General features: G+C 36.4%; 1 protein-coding gene and 1 long non-coding RNA gene across 3 annotated transcripts in view; one reads left to right on the forward strand and one right to left on the reverse strand.

Moving 5' to 3' along the window:
* Positions 1 to 339: 339 nt before the first annotated feature.
* Positions 340 to 8,085, reverse strand: LOC113455719. Its single transcript, XR_003376695.1, has 3 exons — positions 7,977 to 8,085; positions 1,439 to 1,519; positions 340 to 680 (listed from the first exon to the last, which is right to left on the reverse strand). It is a non-coding gene; the product is annotated as an uncharacterized LOC113455719 (long non-coding RNA).
* A 160-nt stretch (positions 8,086 to 8,245) lies between these two features.
* LOC102002740 (protocadherin-11 X-linked) overlaps positions 8,246 to 21,597 on the forward strand; it is a 766,031-nt gene continuing 752,679 nt past the window's right edge. For both annotated transcript variants that reach the window (XM_026777972.1, XM_026777973.1), the window contains exon 1: positions 8,246 to 8,572. The gene's annotated coding sequence lies outside the window, so the exon portion shown is untranslated. The remainder of the gene's footprint in view (positions 8,573 to 21,597) is intronic.

A 21,597-nucleotide genomic window follows, 5' to 3' on the forward strand; every position in this document is an offset into this window, starting at 1 on the left:
TGAGCTACAGTTATTGCTTCTTGGTAGAGCAAATGAAATGTTAAAAGTATACTTTGTCAATTATGTTAGTCTACATTGTAGATCAGACATAAATATCACTGTGAAATATAGCAAGTATCAGCTGGGCGGTGGTGGCACATGCTTTTAATCTGCCTTGAGAGGCAGAGGCAAGTGGATGTCTGTGAATTCAAGGACAGTCTGGTCTATAAGTGCTAGTTCCAAAGCTACACAGAAATCCTGTCTTGAAAAACCAAACCAAACAAACAAAAACAAAACAGGTGCCATACTTCTATGAAACTGTTAATTTATCTTAATTTTTAAATTGGCTATTCATAAAGACATTTAAGTAAAGACTATCATGACACAAAGTTACAGCTAAAATTTAGCTTAATAAATATTTTAGTATATTTCAGTAGTATTCACTCCTTCATGAAATATTAATTTAAAGCCTTAGTTGGAAAATTATGGCTTAATATGTTCAATACAAGTATGTAATTCTTGAGGTTTGTAACTAAAGATTATCTGTGAACTTGAGAGATACCTCATAGCCCCAACATACATGCCTCGCTTTATTTTATAAATGTGCGTAACAGAAATGTAGTTTTCCAGAACTCCATTCATTCATGCTTGTCAGAACATGGTCAAAACATGTTCTGACAGTTCTGTCTTCCAACTGATACCTTGTAAAGGAAATTGAGATTTTAATAATTCACAGTCTTAAGATGCTTGAAAGCCTAGGTCACTTAATAACTTTATAACCTTGTAATTTCATACTCTATGCCATTTTATTTGTGTTTTTTTATTGTTGGTAATTTTTCAAATATTGTTACAACTTCATGGTCGCATTTTGGTGAATAAATTAAAATCAATAAAAGAAGTATGTGCATTAATTCAGTTACAGTGTTCAAGTGTAATTAATAGCTTTGGGTGACATATTTTACTATGAACTACAAATTGTCTTACCAGCAAACTTATCCATATCAGAATCATACACAGAATACATTATTCAAGAAAGCAAGAGCAAAACTAGAAATCAAATGTCATAGGATATTGAAGTTATTTGTACCCATTCTGCTTAGAAATGTGTCTTATCATGATCAAGATCCTGAGGTGAGTAGAACATTTTTATCAGCACTGAGTTCAGGGTTTCAGAGAAAGGGGCTGGTGGATACCAAGTAGTGTAGCCATACTGTGCGTATCAAAGCATGCTTTACTACTAGATACTAGCATGTGCTAACGCCACTGAAGGAGATAAAGGAGATAGTTAATGTTGAATATCAACTTGCTGGGTTTTAAGTTCAACATGGAAACAAATTGTAGGCATGTTCAAGAAAGTTCTACGCTGTGTTATTTGAAGTGGGAAAACCCATCTGAAAAATCACCCTTCTATGGGTTGAGGTTCTGTAATGAATAAAGAGAAAAAAGTAAGCTGAAATACCAGCATTCATTGCCCTCTTCTTCATGTTCCTGATGCTCCAGTCTGCCTGTTGACTTCCATGATGTCATTTATCCTTTCAGTCTGTGAGGGGAAACAAAACACAATAAATGAACCAACCAACCAAATAAACAAACAACAAAATTTTTCTTTTTCTTCAGTTGTTTTGTCACATATCTTGTCAAAGCTATGAGAAAAGTAATTAATTAACTGTCTAATTGTAGAAAATAAACAGCTAGAGATGGACTTGACAGCAAAGCTCAAATTTGTTGAGTTTACCACAGGAAAACTAAATATTAAATAAAAAAGGTGGAAAGAAAGTTGCGGAAGTTGTAAATTTTAGAATGAATCTTTGCTCTCACAGAACTACAAAAAGTGGTAAGAAACTGATATTAGTATTCAATATGGAAAGGATATATACAATACTTTATTTTTATAGTCAGCTTTTGATTTTTATTTTTGCCCCTAAAAAGAATACTTGTCTATGCTCCAAATCCTTTACATTTACTATCTTGTTCATCAAAAAAGATAATCACAAGAGAGTTAATACAGAGTATAATTGCACTTTTAGTTTTATTGTTTTATAATTTTACTCAAGAAATAGCAAAAATTCAATACTTTTTTACACAAAATAAAATGTATCACCATTGTTAAACTGAGGTGAAAATAAATAGAATTAAATAGTTAAGACTAACTGCACTTTCCCAGTTGAGAACATGTTCTGTTTTAGTTTTAGGTTTTACTTATTTATTTTTTTGGTAACAAATACAGAAACTGACATTTTGCTAAGTTTTAATAGTGAAGAACTAGAAACTGATTAATTTAAAATTGAAAACACTATCATGTTGCATTGCTCTCTAGTCATTTAAAATGTGATGACGGAAGTAATGTACTCAATGAAAAACAGCTAAAAATTGCTATATATTAATTACTTTTTAAAATCACAGTCATAATTATTTTTAAAGGCATTTTGTCTTTTTATATTTTTCGGTAACACACATTATAAATGTTATCATACATTAGAAAATAGAAATAATTTCACAAGCCACAAATAAGTTGAACCTGTTTGACTGATAGCCATGTTATAAAAAAAAGAAGCTTAAGGAGTAAAGAAGGCTAGGAATAGTCTGGGATTACTCCAATAATCTTGAAAATAATGTGTCTTTTATCAGTCTAAGGATACTAATTTGGCAATGTTTGAGTGTTTTCCTGTGAATGTGTGTGTTTCCTAAATGTAAAGCATTATCTGATACCTATCTTATTAAGGAAATAGTTAGGTCAGAATGTTGGCAAGATGAAAAAAAATTGTCTTCAATATTAAACAAGAAAAATAAAATTTAGTTTTTCTCAACAGTCAAAGTGCCTTGCAATTTTTTTTTACCTCATGGCACAGCATCAGAATAACTTAAGCCAATGTCCTTTTTGCAGAAAGAAAGATAGAAGTTGTACATAGTATTTTGGATGTTTAGTTCTTTAAAAAGACATTATTTTCCTGTGCTCATGTACCGACAGCATAATGAACTAAGTACCTCGGAGAATGTATAGAATATCATTTGATATAATGTAGAAAAGTGATAATATAGGACAAGAAATACATTCTTTAGTGGAAAACAGTAAGCACTAGGACTCATGCTTATTCATTTCCTGGCAATAATTAGAGTCCTGTGCTTCAGCAAAGTTCAGCTATACACACAAGGCTGTCATTCCCTGAAATTGAAAGAATTAAAAAAGCAAAACAAAACTAGCCTCAGCTTTTGTCCACTCTAAGTGTCAAGCTGTTCAGGCCTGAAGGAAAGAGAACTGTATATGGCCTGATCACTCACAGTTACTCACAGTTATTTCAGGTTGTTGAAGTAATCAGTTATGGCTATAAAAATCTTTCTTCCCTGAGAAGTCCGTTATTGAATTTTTTCTTGCCTCTCCTCTTTCAGTTTTTGTTTGTTTGTTTTTAAGAATAGAGAACTGACTCAAACATTTCCCTCTTAATTGTCCAAGTGCTACTACAAACATCTAATATTGTTTTGGTAATGTGGTAGTGCCCAGCAAAAAGAAAGGGGGCAGGAGGAGTAAAAGAAAAAAAAGAAAGCTAAACCTTACAAGTTATGTCCAGAAGGGAATTGAGAACTGTGAGTCTTATTTCACAGATATGTCCTTTTCAAATTCGAATAATCTATACTGGTGGAGAGGGGGATGGGTGTCAGAAGACTATTTTTCTAAGTTTTCACTAATAGCACCCTCTTGTGTCTCCAGTTAAGCTATGCATATGATTTTCAGCTAGGTACAGAAAAAAAAATATCTGCAGTTAAAACTATTAACAGTTTAGGGGGCTGTAAAAACAAGCTTTCTTTCATTTCTCCTTCTTTACATTTGACAGGAGTTCCCGTGCCTTTCCTATACTTGTAGTTCTCTCAGACTTACTTTGATTTGTGTGTGTACAGGTGATGTAGTTGTAAAATGTCTGTAAATACAAACATAACTTCTAAGCTTTTCAGAGCATTTGCATATACTTTACTATTTGTGAATATCACAGCATCATCTTAATACCAGTATTTTTATTTATTGCCAGTATTTTTGGAGAATGGCAGCTCCTTAAATTAGTGTCAGGCAATGCTGAACATATTGGATACATTTTCTTAAAAAAATACATATATATGTTAAGGTGAGTAATGTTAGCCTCACATTTAGATGAATAAACAGAAACATTTTAGAAAAGAACTCTGTCCCTAAATATCTAAAAAGCCCACATAGGTAGATTTAAAGTTTTCTCTAGTCATATAAAAATTATGAAAAACAAATACTTTGAATGATAGCTTTGCTCAAACAATTACTCAGAATATGGGCATTGCATAGTGATATTGGTATTCAATATTGAGGTATTTCATACATGTATGTGAATGCTCACATATAAGAAATCTCCAATATTGTATACAGATTTTATGCTCCCAACATATCTCACTTTGAGAATCACATTTCATGGGATCAGAGGTCACATGTGGAAAGTGGCTATCTCGCTGGATAATACTGTCCTGGAGGTTTATTTGTGTGCAACCATACAGCTAGACAGTGCCAGAGTTGAGACTCTGTGTTTAGTCTAAAACTACTGTCCTTTTCTTAAACATTGAGCATTGTTATCTGCTAAAAATTGCAATCGTTATTGATTTAATATTAAGCATATAAATATGGACAAAACATTTTATCATGCCTTACCTATTTATCAAATACCCATTATCACCTCTTAACTGCAATATTTGTGTACAATGTACAATGCAAGCTGTTTAGTACTACACAAAATAGCTGATTTATTTTTTATAAAGTAGCTATCATGTAAGAGACATGATGTGCTTGCTCTGATTAATCTGCATGGACAGTCCAATGTGTTTTCCTCTACACAGTTATAACAAGAGAGAGCAAATCCCCAAGTAGATTACTCAATAAGGAATATTCTAATGTAAGGAAACTAAAATAAAAGAAATTCATTGTTCTCAGTGATTTCATATCAAAAATGATTTTGGCAGAGTTACTGACATATTTAGTAAAAGGCTGTGCCAATAGTTGTCCCTTTACTAGGAGAACATGGCTTTCGGTCCTTCTTCAAATTAACTCTTTCTTTCTCAGCATTCAATTCTATGACTGAAAAACAACTTCACTCACTGAAGTTTAAAAGATGAATCTTTTTATCATTAATATAATCATACAATACCATAATGGTTAAAGTTAAGAAAGTAAGCATATTTCCATACTCACAGGGTATAGATTATCATAATTATACTTTTGTATGCATAGCAGGCTGCTAATTGGAACACTGAAGAAATGCAATAAATATCACAGTTGTGAAATGCATAAATATCACAGTTGTTTCCTATCATTTCCTTCAACAAACACATTGTCACAGTATCTTTTTATCTTTCAAAGATATGTTAATTATAAGATTTATAGTAGAATTTGCATTATAAAAATCTATAAGCACACAATCTGAAAACAATATGTGAATAAACAGCACACAAAGTACTGCAAACAGTACAGGTTGGGCTTTCCACCTCTAGATTTTATAGCTACAAAATCTTAGATCTTTTTCTGTTCTTGTTTCCTTTTATGTTAAAGCAAAAACAAAAATAGAAAGAAAAGAAGGAGATGCTAATAAAATCTACCTGATGGAGTGGTTTTTGAGGATTAATAGGGCTATTTAATAATGCAAGAAGTCCATAAATTCATTTAGAAAAGGAGAACCCTTCTCTGCAGGCATAGGGAGGATCTCATCAGTTCTTTCTGAGTAAGAATTTAGTTTGCTTTTGCCAGGTGTCCCAGCTTCTGGTTATTCATTGCTCACTGGTGCCACCCTCAGTCAGAATACAGGCAAAGAGAAATTGGGGAAAATTCTTTCATTATTTTCAGATGTGAATTTCTGTCAGTCTTGTCATCAAACTGCATTTTTTTTTCTCAGATGAACTCCTGGGTTACATAGTAGAGTCCCCTTGGTCTATAAGTAATGTTTCTACTCCACATAGACAGCTTTCTTTTGGACTATACACATAAAAATGAAATACTGCACTCTATACTACTAAAGTATACATATTAACTGCAAAGCTGTCATTTGGCCAAATGTAAGGATAATCCACTCTAAACAGAATGCAGGGACTAAACTGTCTATTTTAATGTTCTGTGAAAACTACCTGTGCTTTATGAGTTTCAGTTTAGGAATTATAAAACAGACTTAACAATATTAATAACACAATTCTGTCATGATGATAGCTTTAACAACAGTTAATGACTAGCTCTCTTTACACCAAAATGAGATTAAAATCTTAAGAAATCAATTAATTGATCTCTTTTATAGGTGTTATGAAAAAAATTGTGCTTTGAAAGTATCCCCATGAAATAGATTTGTCACAATTCTACATCTGTGATTTTTTTCATTGAGTTACTGCCATCCCTTATGATAGTATCACCCAACAGTGCAACATCCAAGTCTCAGACGAGAAACTATTTGACAGCATTTGATTTCATCCCCTACACATTTCCTTGCTCAGAAAAAGAGGACAGAACGTTGCTAGATACTATGAATAATGAAGTCAGAGATACAACAGGAATAAAATGTAGTGGTAAAGTGTCTCCCTGGACAGATATTTTCTTGTGCTTTATTTCATTTTGTGCAGACTGCACTGAACTGGCCTACTAAGGTTTTCTCTTAGCAGTAGCTTCAGGTATGAAAAATTGCAACAGAAAAAACGATCTGTGCAATTTTTGAAGTAAGTTTTAAGTTAAAAATAAAAAAATACAACTGCAAATTGGAAAAGGGTAAGGAAAATAGAGTAGGGCTTAGTAGAGTAATAAAGATTTGTGGATTCATAGTGGATTTATAAAGATTTGCCCTTAAGAGAACTTTCCCGAATAAAGCTGTTTTGAGAAAATCAACTAATAATAACTAGCAGACTATTTCTTTTTCATATTCTGTTCCTTTGTGGATGCAATCTCTCATTTTATTTTCCCTTCAGTATACAAGAGCAAAAACTGAATACTGAATTTAGTGCCTGAAAGCAGTGCATATTTTCTCCTTTTTTTTTTTTTTAGAAACAAACATAAAAGTAAAAAGAGTTTTCCCTTTTAAAACCAAAGTGGAGAACCAGAAAGCCAAGTTTTTCCATACATTAATCAAGGAATGTGGACTGCTTCATAAAATGCACACCTTTTGTACATACTAATATACACAATTCGACTGTCTCAATCTCTGGCCTCTAGATAAATATGAGGATTTTATCCTTGCAATAAGAATCATAGATGCCCGGGTGTTGCTACTTGTTTAGAACCCATCTGAACCAAAACCAGACAGTGTCCCTTGTGGCTTTAGTGCTCTTGGGAGAGCTGTCACCCTATGCCAGTCAGGGTTGTCCAATCTTATTTATAAGCATTGGGCTTGCAGCTCCATGCTGGGAACTTCCTTGTCTGGTATCGTTCCTGCCTCCCAAACAAGCTGGTGTTGTTCACATTGTGATCTCCCAACTACAGGCAACAGTCATCTACCTGCTTATTGCTACTCTTAGTTGCCCTATGGGATAACCAAATGCCAGTTTTCCTCCTCAGACCCTCTATCCCTCCCACCTCACCCCATGCCAGAGGATGAGTGTGGACCCAGATAGCAACTCGCAGTTGAATAACATATTCAGAAATAGGTACTTGGCTCAAACTGCGAGTTTTCCTTGCTCTTGCCCCTACTTCCACTAGTGTATCTGATAAGTATCCTTTGTATGAGAAAATGGTGCTGCTATGTGCAGATTCTCTAGCTTGACTCGGGGAGCCAGAGGATTCAAGATAAAAGCACACCAAACAAGAAAAAAAAATAAAACTTCTGTAACATAATGTAAAGGAGTGAAACTTAAAGGGTAGACATAAAGTGCAAGGAAAGGGGCACATCCCACGGATAGGAATTGATGCCCTACTTAATCTGCTCTGTGCCTCTCCCTAAATCTCCAGTCCCATAAAGTAGCTGGCAGGCAGTGCGCCTTCCTCCTCCCTCTGGGACTCAAGCTTAACTCCCCAAGCTTACCTCAAACTCGCCCCCTCAGGGCTCCTGGGGTTCAGCGTCCGCTGAGAGAGGCTGCCTCCTGAGCTGGAGTGGGATGCAGGGTGCAGGGAGTGGGGACAAAAGGGGGTACCCAGTAGTTGATGCTGTGCCATCCCCTCCCAGCAGGCGGCTAGGGCACTTGTTCACTCCTTTTCCCCGTCTCACACTCGCTCACCCCCTTCTGTCCCCCTTCCCCCCCTCCTTTCTAGTCCCTCCCCCTCGCCATTGAAAAGGGCTGGCTTGGCAGCGGCTCCTTGCAGTCGACGAACTGTCAGGGCGGGAGGAGCTGTGAGCCAGAGCTACCAGCAGCGGCCCGCGCAGCAAAGCAAAAAGCCAGACTACCAGAGTGCAAGGAGTGGCTGTAGCCAAGACTACTCAGCGACACCGGCAGCCCAGCTAGCCCGGGCAGCCCGACTAGCCTCGCAATCAGCCTCCAGGACAAACAGCTGCTCCGCGGACTGCGAGCTGTGGCGGTAGATCCCGCTACAGCAATCGCAGTCTCAGTGGAGCGGGCGGAAGCCTTTTTTCTCCTTTTTCGTTCCCCTCTTCATTCTACTCAAGAGGAATCTTAACAGGAGGTAAGTATCGGTCCGGGTGCCAGAGGCGCTGAGGCTGGGTACACATAGCATGTCCAGCACATAGGACTTGGTGATTGTCAGTGCGTGGGATCTGGACAGTTGACCACAGCTTGCTTTTAGATAAGCTGCTGGTGGTCTCCCTTTCGGGTTCTGCTCCCTAGAGGTAAGAGAAAGAGCAAACCCTGAAGGTGAGCTCGCACAGAAAATCTTTTGGTACTGCCTAGTCTTGGTTTGGTTACTTTGCTAAAACTCTCACTTTTCTCAGAAAAGTGTCCGCGCATGAATTTCCCAGAGATTGGCTGTGCAAAAGGGTCTTTCACTTTAACGAAATGTGCCCGCTTCAGTGAAGATGAATGAAACTCTGATCGTGAAAGTGTGGGGATGCAGAATTGATGTCCCAGACTGTTGGGGATGGGGGTGTCTCCTGGAGTGATTCCAGGTGAGGGGCAATGCCCCAGCAGCGAATCCGCGGTGCACCCTGTGAGCAGGCCCAGATGCACTCTTCTCTCTGGGGTTCGGGTTTCAGTCCCAGTTTGATGACACAACCCCCTGGGGACCAGACCCTTGCTGCAGGACAGGGAAAACATTGAGCGCAGCAGGGCGTCCAGGGTCTTCTTGGTTTGGTGCTCCCTGTGCTCTACCTTTTCTGCTTGATCTGGGACCTAATGAATGTGGAAATGGTAGATGTGGGAAATTCTGTCCCCCCTACATAAATGCAACTTCTTATAAAACAGCAACTGAAAACCGGTGTTCTTTTCTCATTAAGGGAAACAAAAAGACTTCTTAAGTCAAGCCTAACACAAAAGGGATCCCTTTTCTCTAGAGAAATTACTTGGGAGTCCTTAGCCAAAATAACGTCCACCTATGTCATAAATACGTGGCATTTTCCAAGACAGACTCCAAAAGCAGTTTCTTCCACAAATGAATAACCTTACTGGAACATGTACAAAGAGGCTCTCCTTTAAGAAAATGCATCTTGCTAAGAGCGTCATTGGAAAAGGTGACTTTAAAAAGCGACCACATTGCTTTAGAGACTTTGGAAGAGCATAGGGACTGTATACCTCAGGTTGGAGACACTACTCTCTGAGCATTGAGTCAGAAAGCGTTTTGTCCCTGGGGTGTCAATGTCCCAGAGTACACAACAGGATCCGTTTCCGTGTCTCCCCCAAGGAAAGACTTTTCAGGGCTTAGTGAAGATGGCCCCTTTGCTGTCTGTGATTTATTTCAGACTCCGCTGTAGCAGCCTTTGTGGCTTGGGGTTCAGCGCACTGGGATGCTCTCCTGGAGTGTGTGAGTGCAGGCAGGCACTTGCCTCTGTGAGCTGGGTGCCCTTCCAGAATGTTGTCTTGGGGGCTGGAAGTCCAACACTGCACCACTGCAGCACCCACCTACAAAGAAAATCCGAGAGAAAATTGGGGCTTAGGACAAAAGAAAAAAAAAAAAAAAAAAAAGAAAGGAAAACAAAAGGGCAACAGCAACACACACACAATAAAAACAAAAGCATAAAGCTGTTCTTTCCCCCACTATGAGAAAACTTTCCAAAGGCTGATTTATAGCAGCCTAGGGGCTGTTTCTGTACAAGAGACCTAGTGTGAAAAAAGTGGTTGAGAATCTAGGCCATGGGCAAAGGGGGCTAAAAGATGCGAGAGTGATTGGGAACAGAGGAGCCCTGTGCGTGGTCCTACCACTGTATCCAGGAAACAACCTGAGGAGCAGGCTGAGATTTCCAAACACTAAGCACATCACCAAAATGATGAAAACACTAGGTGACTTAAAAAGACTGTCTTCCTTGTCTTCCATAAAGAAAAAGGAAGGAAGAACGGAAGGAAGGAAGGAAGGAAGGAAGGAAGGAAGGAAGGAAGGAAGGAAGGAAGGAAAGAAGAAGGCAAGCAAAACAAGTGTGACTTAGGACTTTATAAAAGAAGGGGATGGGGGAGGGTGCACTTGCTGGCACCTCTGCAACTTTGGAAGGCGTGCACGTTTAATCTTATTTGAAACAAATTCTCATGGTCACAGAGATAGCCGCAGGGCTGTCTGCCTGTGTGTTAGTACTGGGGGAGGAGGCAAACCAGAGGAAGTAACTGATAGTATGTATCCACGTTTCACCGTTCTTGTCTTTGGTTTATTGGAGGCAGAACCGACAGTGTGCGGGCGGTTTTGAGAAAGAATCAGGAGATGGACAAGCCAAGATCTAAGTCTACCTTTATCCTGATGCTAAATTAAGAACTGTCGCGCCCAGCTCGAATCCGTGTGCCGCCTCCAGGGCGCTGAGTTTGCCAAGCTGCTAGCATGCTCCTTGGCGAGCAAGCCACATGAACACAGTTCGTGCAGGGGTCCTCCTCGGCTCGGCCGCCCCTCCTTCTCTGGCAATGACGTCAGCGGGCCCGGGGCTCCGCGGTATAGGAGGAGGGCAGGCGGTTTGTACCGGTCGGGGGCATGAGCAGGGAAACATTCGGGGCGCGCTCCCGGTGTGCAGCCGCTCGGTGTCTCTAAGCTCCCTTTCCGAGAATTCAATCACCGCCGGCAGCACCTCCCAGAGGCACCGGGATCCCCCAAGTCTTGTCAAAGTGCAGCCTTGCCCGCTGCGCTTTTCCAGAGCAGGTTTCAGATCCTGGTGTGTGTGTCTGTGTGTGTTCCCCTCCCTCCTTTCAGCAGCTCTCTGCTCTTCTGTTCTTCCCAGTTTCCAGCTTGTACCTTTTTTATTCACAAGGAATTTCTGAATTTAATGGTCTAGTGCTGAATTAGAGGGCAAGTTACTAGGGATGAAATCGCTGAATTCACCCCCCCCCCATTCATAAGGAGGTAGGGATATCTTTATCCCCCTCCCCTTGTCTCCTTCTCTGCCTGCAACCTAAGGAAATGAATTGGGAGGATGGTCCTTTTCTCAGGGAGATGGGGAGATGAGGCTTTGGGGGAGGGGAGGAAGGTGAATGTTCTGGGTGGGGAGTCTGGTTGACGAAAATACTAGGCTGGAAATAGGAAATTGAACACTCACTGAAATGTTTCTGGCTCTGTAGCAGCAGGCAAGAAGCCGCCTTGCTTTTTATTCTAAGACTGCGGAATCACTTATGTGGACCAACGCGCCAAATTGGGAAGATTCCTGAATAAGATTTTTTTACTAGACAGAAGCCTGCGCTGTAGCTTCCTTTTATAGCTTGCTCCGGTCCTTTTGAGGAACAACACCCCACTTTCCTGAAAGCAAAGCGAATCCCTTTTCCAAATGACTGTGAATAGAGTATTATTTTGCTCCAAGAGAAGGGTCCTAGGGAGCAATTGGAGAAGGTTGTACAGGGAAAAGAGGGAGGAGAAATAGGTTGCGCATGTGGACACCAACTGAAGCTTACAGCTGTCACATTCCTGTGGAAATTGGATTCCAGGGGATCATAAAAAGCTGCTTAGCGAATTCTTCTGATTTATAAATGTGGGGTTTCTATCTCACCCCTGCTTCTCTTTCTTGCTTTGATTCAAAGAGTCCTTTACTTGATATATAGCTTCCTCAAACTGAAGAGTTGCTGTGCATTTGAAAGACAGAAAGAAGGGAACTCATATCAAGCATAAAGCCAAGTTTATTTTCTAGGTTTAATCAGTTGCTAAAGACCCACCCTCCCTTTATCACCCAAGTACTATTCTGAAGGATGCCCTTAATGTTGGGTTTCTGCAGCTGAAAGGCCTGGCTGAGAGGATTGCAGGTTTTACATTATCCCTTTTCCCGGTATTCCAAACTTTATGTAAGATAGAAATTTCTGAAAGTAAGATTCCTGATTGATGGTGGCAGAAAGAAATATGGTAAGGGATTTTAAAAGCAGAGCGTTGTCCATTTAAAAACAAGGTGTCTACAACGACCTTTGGACAATATTTATAAGATTCTTGGAGGAGCACAGGAAGGCACACAGACAAGGAGACTTTATACAAACCGCTGGCTTTGAACTACACTGAGGCTGCTACACTTCTATTAGTGGGAAAGGAAATTATTTAGGGGATAAAAACCTTAAAGCTAATTTCCTCCAGTAATCTTGGTATAAATATTTGAAAGGAGGTGTCACCCATTTATTTATTTGCTGAAAAAAAATCTCAAACATAAATTGATCAACTATTTGCTCTAGACAAGTGTCAGGCTCTAAGAATCTGAAAGAGATTATGAAAAATTTAGCCTGGGTTTAATTGAGTTTAGGAGACTCTCATAAAGCTAGGATACAATGTGATGAATGCTCTAATTGTGTGTAATGGAGGAAGGAATAAATGATTTGCTGGGAGGTTAAAAGGATCATTTAAAAAAAATGTCTTCTTGACTATAAAAAAAATAGCCATTGCTGGTCAGTGGCTAGATAAATAGACATGGATGGTTATATAGAACAAAGTAGTACAGAAAGGACCATGGCAGGGATTTATAGATTATTGAGTTAACATGTATTTGTAATTCTTTAATTTGTAAGTTCTAGCCACCTTTGAAGATTTTTTTCAGGAAAAATGCTAGTATCAGTAAAAGAAAGAACAAATATATTGCAGTAGGTGGTTCATGAAATGCTGCTCTTTTTCTTTAAATTATATTAAATAATTTGATGCCATGTAATAGTGAATGGGGACCAATAAAGTGAGAAGCTTTCGCAAAAGGCAGAGCACAGGACACAAGAAGAACACTTAAAGTAAAACAGAACTGAGAAAGGAATGCTACTTTGTGGGAAAAGGTTTCTCTTTATTTATCTGCATACTTATATTATTTTACACATCACATTGTCCTGTCCCAATCTTGAATATTTCGTCTTCTACCCAAAGAAAGTACCTTTTGTCCTATAAATCAGTATTTCTTCACCACAAGCACAGTTTTACCTACCCTACTCAATTTTTCATACACATTATTGAATCATCTCAGCACCCTACATCATTTCTCCAGTTAACTACTTCAGCTTTCTACCTAGTGCCCTCTTAAGACTTTCTTGAATCATATTTCTTTTCCTTAGACACCAGTAACCAACTATATCTTTTTTTCCTTTTCATTTTTTTCCTCTTACAACATTATCTCTGTCATAAATTCTTTCATAGCCTACTGTCCATTAGCTATCATAGCTTCTTCAGTAACCTCAGAGGAGCTTTAAATAAATAAATAAATAAATAAATAAATGAAATAAATAGAGCATACTTTACTCCAAATTGTTTACAAATTTGTCATTTTTTTCCACTAAGAATATTTAATGTTGTCTCTGTGTCTTTTGATGCTATAATTTCAAATGGATTTTTAGTGGAATTTCTCTGATTTATTCTATATTTATTGTGTCTGCAAATGCCTGTTTTAGTTTGTTTGCATTTAGAGTTTAATGCTGTGCATGAGAAATATTCCAACTTTTCTGAACTGTTCATTGTACATTCTTTACAATGTTGCTTTATATGTGAACCTTTCTGATGTGTTCTATTTGTTTTCTGGTGTGGGCCTTTCATTTTTTTGGTTTTAGTAATTTTTGTTTTTTAAATTTCCTACTCCTGAGAATTCTCTGTTCAGCTCAGTGCCCCATTTTATAATTGGGTTGATTAGCCTTTTACATCAGGTTTCTTGAGTTCTTTATATATTTTGGAGATCAGATCTTTGTCAGTTACAGAGTTGGTGAAGATCTTCTCCCAGTCAGTGGGTTGCCTTTTTGTCTTAGTGACAGTGTCCTTTGCTTTACAGAAGCTTCTCAGTCTCAGGAGGTCCCATTTATTCAAGGATGCCCTTAATGTCTGTGCTGCTGGGGTTATACATAGGAAGTGGTCTCCTGTGCCCATGTGTTGTAGAGTACTTCCCACTTTCTCTTCTATCAGGTTCAGTGAGTTCAAATGACCAAAAGACACTTAAGGTCATGCTCAACTCCCTTAACGATCAGGGAAATGCAAATCAAGACAACTTTAAGATACCATCTTACACCTGTCAGAATGGCTAAAGTCAAAAACAGCAATGATAGCCTTTGCTGGAGAGGTTGTGGAAAAAGGGGTACACTCATCCATTGCTGGTGGGAATGCAAACTTATGCAACCACTTTGGAAAGCAGTGTGGTGGTTTCTCAGGAAATTCGTGATCAACCTACCCCTGGACCCAGCAATACCACTCTGGGGAATATACCCAAGAGATGCCCTATCATACAACAAAAGTATATGCTCAACTTTGTTCATAGTAGCATTGTTTGTAATAGCCAGAACCTGGAAACAACCTAGATGCCCTTCAATGAAAGAATGGATGAAGAAAGTATGGAATATATACATATTAGAGTACTACTCAACAGTAAAAAACAATGACTTCTTGAATTTTGCATGCAAATGGACGGAAATAGAAAACACTATCCTGAGTGAAGTAAGCCAGACACAAAAAGAGGAACATGGAATGTACTCACTCATATTTAGTTTCTAGCCATAAATAAAGGACAATAAAATAAATAAATAAATAAATAAATAAATAAATAAATAAATAAATTTCCTACTCCTTTTTTGTTAGCGAGATTGTTGTAACAGCATAAGTTTAAATATTAGGAGAGATTATCATCATTTTCAGGATTCCAGACAAGATGTTTAAAGCCCAATTTGTGTTTCTATCAACATATGCAGTTACCATGTCCAGAGAAAAAGGAATCTTTTTGTACAAAAAAATTAAACTTATAAAATTTCTTGATATGTGTAAAGAAAAGAAGGTAATTAGCATGTTACTCTACATTGTGTAAGTTTAGCTCAATGTTGTTGAGAATTTCTAGGGAAAAATTTGCTATACATACTTTTATTCAGAAAAGATATGTTAATTTTACCTTGGGGAAAATAAAATATATAATAAGTACATTTATTTAAACTTCTTAACTTTATATTATAACATTCTGAATTACATGTGTGAGCAGAGTTCTGTTGTTGGAAGACTTTCTTGATCATTTAGTATCCAGAATGAATAAAAAATAGGTGAGATTCCCTGATATTGTAGATTAGTTTCTACTATATTAAACTGGTTATGTTTAAAAATATCATTTGGCTTCAGTTAATTATAAAAGGCATACCTACAAAACCCAATTTAAGAAAGAAAAAAGTCACTGAATTGTATGACGTGTTTCTTCAAGATTAGCCCATGCAATAACAATGCTAAAGCATGAAATTATCAATAGATGAAAATTAGATTAGGTTGAAAGTGTCTTTAGAGTGTTAGTTGCATACATATCAAGATTGAATTTTTATTATAACTAAATAAAAATAAAAAGCTGGGCCTTTTCCATTACAACTTAGAATTAAAAAATGATTTGTCCAAATCATAAATGTTTCTATTATCTTTTACACTCTGAAGTTCTTCAAGTATTCAGACATTTAAAGTACCATTTTTATTATTTCTAATGCTCTAAATATTGAACGGTTAAATTAAAAATGACAATGAGGATAGTTGTCCCTTCCTGCACAAATATGAAAGAATGATTTCTTCACCTAATTCACTCAACTAGAATGTTGACAATTTATAGTAAAAAGAGCAAGTCAAAAAAGAAAAGAGATCCCAGAATGAGAATTTTCTTTCTTCAATTTACATTGTTTTTTATAACATGACATTTTTTTAGATTTACAATGTTAAAATTATTTTTAATTAATGAGGACAGCTCATTTCTTTAAAAATTCTTTGTTATTAGAATTCAAACTGAAATTTAAAATAATTTTGCAGTTCATTTGCTAACCTAATATAAAATGAAAGTCAAGTATTGCTTTCAGCCACAAATTTGATTCATTCTCTTTTCTAACAACTTCATCATGTATAGTCTTCTGCATATTTATCCTATTCTAAAATATTGATTTCTTCTCATATGATAAAAACAGAAGACAAAAAAAGAAGAAAGTTATTCCCGTTTTTTTTTTCTGTCTAAATATCAGACAGATAGAATTAGTTAGAACTATCTTGTCAGTAAAAGGTAAAGGGATTGCTATTATTCAGTCTTCAAGCCTGGATTTTTTTTATGTCATTCTTCCTTGCCTCTTATGTTTCCCTGGGTTATTTTATTCCAGTTCTGGATGTAAAAAGCAAACAAACAAACAAACAAACAAAAGCCTTAGATTAAAAACTAAAAATCTCAAAGGTCAGTACCTTCACATATATTAAAAACAAGTTTGTTATTTGGTTGCTTGCTATTTATTTTCATTCCATTTAGTATCTTTGTGCATTGATTTTATGAAAGTATAGCATAAAATAGTAGGATTGTTGACATGTTAATAGTATACATTCCAGACACTTAGATATTCCCTTCATTTTATTTATAGAAAGAATTGAAATAATGGCCATTCATAATATCACTCCATTAAGTTTGAGTGGCAAATGTGCTAGATCTTAATTCACAGCACTTGTAAGACTCTGTATGTTTCCATAGGGGGAAGTTGTCAATAATTTTAAAGTAGTATTTTGCTTTACTCATGTTGTCTTAGAAGCCGCATGAGTGTTGTTCAATTGTTTGTAGGTTTGCATTATATCCAACAAAAGACACTAAGCTTCCAACAGTCAAATCTATTGTTTTGCCTTCAGGATTACAAAGATTTTCTTCTGAATTTTGACATGGCAAGTGAGAGTGGGGAATTTACTTAAATTATGAGAACATCAGGTATTTTATAATTTATTACTATATACAGAGTAGCCTTGAGCAAATAACTTTCACTCCCTAAAGAAGTTATCTCAAATGGATAATGAAGGAGCTGTAAATTACTTCAATGCTCTTTGCAATGAAAGAAAGTCTTGTAATGCTTCACAAAAGATAGTATATACTACATTTGTCTTTGTTCTTTGGCTTTGTAAGCATTACCACATTCAGTATATTGACTCTTTAACCACTGATAATGAAAATACAGTGGATTATTTAGCATTGAAATTCATTGCATGAGGGAGATGGACAGGATGGCAAAGGATAATGTCTCTTAGATGTAAAATATTAATGGCTTTGAGGAGTTCACATGACAGGTCAGGAGCAATTAACATCAGCTACAAATAAAATACACTAAAGGATTTATTGATATTGATGCCAAATTAGTAAAATATCAGTACATTAAAATATATAAATATTTTAATTTAAAAATAATTTGTAAATTATTTATTGTAGATAGCTAAAATATACATACATGTAAGAATGGTTTTATTTTTTAAGTGTATATTTATTATGCAGACATAAAGATACATTTTTATTATGTTTCATATAGAAGTTTGGAGAAAGTTTAAGAGAAGTTTTCTACAATTTTATTATTCAGTATTTCAAAGTGTATGCTGAGTGTTAGAGAGTATCTGTCAGGCAAATAGGTAAGCAGGCTAAATATTTCAAAGCAAAGTTTTACTTTTTTTCATAAATAACCTTGTACAGCTGTATTTTCCTTGGAGAAAGTGAGAAGGAATGGGAATTCAAATGGAGCAGAAACACCAACCATAATGTTATGTGATGGGGCTTGGATTTCAGTCTAGTGTGAAGTATGCAATCTTTTTGAAACTGCATGTGTTGGATTATCTTTTTCTGAGTTCATATATAACATGTTTAGAACACCTTAAGTTTTATATGTCTGTGGTTTACTAAGATAAAAAAAAAGTCTTCTAAAACATCAGGCTACATTTCGTTCAAAGGGATGCTTAGGAAAAGGTATTAAACACACAAGCCTGTGCACACTCACACGCTCAAAAGCCTATAGAAATAAACAAAGATAAAAATCTTTAAGCAGGCTGCATCCCCATTGTTTTTCTTTTTAGAACAGAAAATGCTATGCTCAGTTTAATTCTGTTTTCTTTGCCTCCTTTGTTTTTAAGTAGGCAGCTTGTGGAGCTCTCCTTGTTTGCAATTTTTCTTAGTCACTACATAGAGTAGATCTAACAATCACTAGATACAGTAGTTACATTTTATATACACTGCTCAGTTTATAAGGTGAAGGTATGTGAAGTCAGAATTATATAGGGCACAGATTATAAATCCATTGAACATCACACACACACTTTCTGTCCTACAATTGTGTTCAAAAGTAAACAAATTTGGAATGTGAGGCAAATGCTCCATAAAATGTATAGCTGTAAATTGGTAGCTTTAACATTTTTAAAGTACATTGAGAAATAGAGCCAGTAGACAATTTGTAATCAATCAAAATCACTGCTAATGACTTGTTATTTTAAACTCCGGTTTCTCGGAAGGTGTATTTTATTTCTGTACTTCTACAACTTTAACATGCAGACCAATTATCTAAAAATCTTGTTAAAATGCAAATTTTTATTCAGTAGCTTCTGGGTAAGACCTGTAATTTTGCATTTCTGAAGAATGGTGTGGGTATGATGATCCTGTTGCACCTCTGTCCCACACACAGTAGAAATGAGCCAACTCATCATCATGTAGACAAAGGTGAAGTCAAACAAAAGTAACATAATTTAAAAAATAAGCAATTTGAGTTATTGTGAAAAGAATCAGACATTTAAAAATAAATGAAATGTATGATTATTTGCAGTTTGATAAAGTTGACCTTAATCTTTGGTCTAAGTAATTTAGTTGACGATATCATCAAAATGATAACCAGCTGCTTGTTCGTCTTATGCTTAACTTTTAACCATCTCCACATAAATGCATTTATAAAGCATGGAATCTGAAAACCATGGAACACACACTTTTAATAGTTTGCCAATATTTTTAAAAATTTCAAAGAGTCTAAAAGCTGTTATTATTTTTTAGCAGGGTAGAGCTTCTTGAAATATCTTAATGAATTTTAATATTTAGTATGTGTGTGTGTGCACATCATGTAATGTGTGTAAAAATCAACAGACGGCTCTCAGGAATCCATTCGCTCCTACTATTTTAGTCTGGAGAGTAAACTCTGATCATCTGGCTTCACAGTAAGTACCTTTCCCCATTTTTTTCTAGCATGATAAAATATTTTAAATAGATGTGTCACTCAGTCATTCATATTTCAAAGCAGCCAATTGAATTTTTACATCTCTATCTTAAAATATTTCTTTCTTTACTTTTAAAAATAAGTATCTGACACTTTGCAGTTCAAGGACACCAAAAATCGTAGGGGTAGGGTTTATATGTATTTTTTTTTCTATTCACATACACACAAAATCCTAAAAGCTGGGAACGAATGATAAATTAGACATGTAGTTGGAGCTGTGGACTGCGTTCCTGCCACCCAGCTCCTGGCAACCTGGATAGCTTATGCCCCAAAATAACAACACACAAACTGTATTCATATAGACACTGCTTGGCCCATTTCTATTAATGTGTGTAGCACCACAAGGTGGTGACTTACCAGGGAGATTCTAGCCTACGTCCATCTTGGGTCGGAGCTTCATCACATCTGCCTCACTTCCTCTTCCTCCCAGCATTCTGTTCTGTTTATTCCACCCACCTATGTTCTAACCTATCAGGCCAAGCAGTTTCTTTATTAATTAACCAATGACCTTCCTCCATCATAGACACACATTTGTTTTGTCACAACTAGGCTTCTTCTTTAGAGTGTAACAAAATAGTGCCTTAATCTGAATTAAACCTTCATTCCTAATCTATCTATAGAAATAAGGTCTTCAGATAAATTTTTTATGTGCACTTAATCTTGGTACAGAAGCAGTATTAAAAGTGACAACATTTCTTGAACCTATTAAAATAAGGCAGATATAAATGCCTAAACTGTGTTTTGGGGGAAGCATATGTAGTCTGGCAGGGTTTATTAAAATAATTGGAAAATTTACCACCTCAATGATGATGTTGTCTTATTTTGTGGCACTACAAGCCACCATCTTCCCAGGGAGACCATTTGACTTTCTGGAGCTCTAATACTCTAATAACAGCAGCAGAGCTTGTTTGGAGGTAACTTGAGGATCCCTGTGAACTACAGGACCAATTGGATTAAAATGATTTTTACAAGTGCTAAATGAACTTGGGTGTCTTCCAAAATTGCCTTGTGTTTCATGACTCCTAACATTACTTAATAATGCTAAGTGTAAACTCTTTCATGTGTCTACCATAGAGCTTAGAACAGCATAAATAGAATATACCTTTTATGCAAATAAATTTTAATGTGTACATTTGGCATTGTAAGAGATCAATAACAATGTATATTGCAGAACAGTTGTAATGGTACTGCAATAAAATTTATGAATTATTTCTGAAATATGTTAACATTTTGGACTTTGATTGGCCATGGGTAAATGAATCTGTAGAAACCAAAGGCATAGAAATAGGAGTACTATTGTACTTGAAATAGCATCTCTTATTAACAAGAAATTACTATATGGCAGCTGATTTTAACTGTATGAATGATTATATTATCATTTTAAAATTAATTTTTCTTGATTTTATAGTATTCCAATTTTATATTATCTGAATCTCTCACAATAAATTTATGACATGTGTATTAAAAATATTTTATATTTTGAGAAAAGTAACACAGTTCTATTTTATTTTGAAATCACATGTTTTATTTTTCAGAGACAGGGAACAATATTAAAACTATCAGCTTATGCAATACACGTTTTATATCCACAAAAATTAAGTAGATATGAATATTAAATAAAAAATTAGCAATGCACTTAATGCTTTGGGAATATTGAATTTATATTAGAAATAATTGAGATAGTTTATTGGGTTGTTTATTCATTTTTTGAGACAGTATCTCAATCTGTAGACTATGAATACTTGGGACTCACTATATAACCCTGGCTGACTTTGAACTACAGGTAATCTTCTTGCCTTGAGCTTCCCCGTTATTTTTTTTTTTTATTGAGAAAAGGAAAAAAAAAGTTTCCAGCCTCCCATTTCCCTCCCCCTCTTCCCACCCTTCTCCCCCTCTCCTCACTCCTCCCCCCTCCCTCTCCAGTGCAAAGAGCAGTCAGGGTGCCCTGCCCTGTGGAAAGTCCAAGGTCCTTCCCCCTTTGCCCATATCTAGGAAGGTGAACATCCAAACTGGCTAGGATCCCAAAAATCCAGAACAGTAAGTAGGATCAAAACCCTGTGCCATTGTCCTTGGCTTCTCATCAGCCCTCATTGTTCGCCATGTTCAGAGAGTCCAGTTTTATCCCATGCTTTTTCAGTCATAGTCCAG

Source organism: Microtus ochrogaster, unplaced genomic scaffold, assembly GCF_000317375.1.
Source record: "Microtus ochrogaster isolate Prairie Vole_2 unplaced genomic scaffold, MicOch1.0 UNK93, whole genome shotgun sequence".
NCBI classification, from domain to species: Eukaryota; Metazoa; Chordata; class Mammalia; order Rodentia; family Cricetidae; genus Microtus; species Microtus ochrogaster.